Here is a 2,045-nt window from a genome sequence, read left to right as displayed (position 1 = left end):
GAGGGGTATACAAAGTTATGAGGTACATACAAAGTTACAAAGTACTGGCACTGTGAGTGAATGCACTGGACTACAATGGCAATGTTGGGTAGTCAGCAGTTCAAGGTCACCACTTGCTCCTCAGAAACCCTATACAGATACAGGTTTGGAACTGACTTGACAGCAGTTAATAGCAACAACAAATATAGATACGTATATATGTATATATAGTCATTAAGTGTCGTCGAGTCGGTTTCAAACTCATAGTGATCCTGACTATGGTTTCTTAGAAGCAGCTGATGGGTTTGACTGCTAGCCTTGTGGCTCACAGTCCTTGCTGATCCTTCAGTGCCACACCAAGATATGTATATATATGCTCTTTCAAGACTCTTAGATTTTATTGGAGAAGAGTTATAGTGCATTTTATGAGCCAGGGGTGCTTTTATATGTAAATAGTAACCAACTTAGTATGTATGGGATTCTGTTCAGATGAGTCCATTATAAGAAAGTAAAGTTGAATACTTCTATTACTTATTTTTCATTATTGTTGCCATTTGTTTTCAGTATCCTTACAAATCTTATCTTTATTTGTCTTTGGGGTTGGAGACATTATATATAAACATCAATATATTTTAATACATATATTAAAAACAATTGTCATCAAATCCATTCCAACTCACAGACTTTATATGACAGTAGAATTGCTCAATAGGGTTTCCAAGACTGTAATCTTTATGGAAGCAGACTATCACTTTTGACTTTTTTGGAGCAGCTGGTAGGTCAAAACTGGGGATTGTTTCTTTTCTTATTAGCAGCCAAGTGTTTAACTACTGTATCACTGTTGTTGTTAAGTCCCAATGAGTCAGTTCAGAAACATACAACTCTGAAGAGGGTTTCCCAGGAGCAGCTGGTTTATTTGAAACATATGGTTAGCCTTCCAATGTTTATCCTACACCACCACCTATCCATGAAAAATTTTACTCCAACAATGAAGAGCTAAACAACACTGTCATTTTTTTAGTACAATATTCCAATTATGGATGATTCTCTATCATATGGAGTATCCCTGGGAATAAGGAAGGATTTTCTAGTCATAAAATTAATGATATATCTCTATATGGTCCTCTTCTTTCCTTGTTCTTATTTTTTTTGCTACAAACACACTAAGTCTCAAATTTGCCTACCGACTTTAGCAAGGTGATCTATGTTTGGGCCCATGTTTTCAAGCCAGTGAAACCTCTGCAGAAAAATAAATCTATACATCAGTGCTTTTAAGAAGTACATATCTGAGGAGGCTCAAGGAAATTATTCTTGGGAACATTGTTCGTAGTTTTTAAGTGTCATTGAGTTAGAAAGGAGTAGATGGTGAATTTGATCAAACTAAACTTGCCATCCAGTGTTTTATACCACAGTGCCACACCAGGACTCCGTTACTAATGATAACATATTCAAAAACAATAAATTTACAGCAGTAAGTGCAACTTGTCATGAATAGTATGCCATATGTCTTGGAATATTTCAAATATCTCTGAGTGGCCCTGCTTATTATGAGGACAAAAAAAAAAAATGTCTAATCAACTCTGCCCGGACTCTCCTGGCAGTTGCTTTACTTACTAGGGATTTGCATCCTGTGTTCTTCAGAGGAGCTTAAACTGGGTTGCTCAAATTTGAACCATCCCCTTTCTACATGACTCCATCTCTCTGACTACAGGATGTAGGTGAACTTTAACACCTGTCTCATGTTGGAGAATTCATGTAATCTCACTTTTCTAGTCTCATTGTTTGGGGTTTGGTGTGTGACCTAAACCACAGACCATTCTGTGTTCTTTATGGAATTACTAAACTGGAATGCAGAGGAGATTAAAGCTTATCCTATGAAGGAAATGCTGGAAAGATGAGTCTGGGATCTACTCGTGACATTTGTTTCTTTCCATGCAGAAAATGAAGCAGAATTAGAAAAGGATGTGACGTGTCAGAAACATATATACTGACAAAAAAGAAAACAAGGACGCGTGATTGCTTCCTTTCAATATATGCCTTTCAAACACTCCTGATTACATGAGGCA

This window comes from Chrysochloris asiatica, unplaced genomic scaffold, assembly GCF_000296735.1.
Source record: "Chrysochloris asiatica unplaced genomic scaffold, ChrAsi1.0 scaffold00309, whole genome shotgun sequence".
Classification (NCBI taxonomy): Eukaryota; Metazoa; Chordata; class Mammalia; order Afrosoricida; family Chrysochloridae; genus Chrysochloris; species Chrysochloris asiatica.
This window is presented reverse-complemented; position numbering follows the sequence as displayed.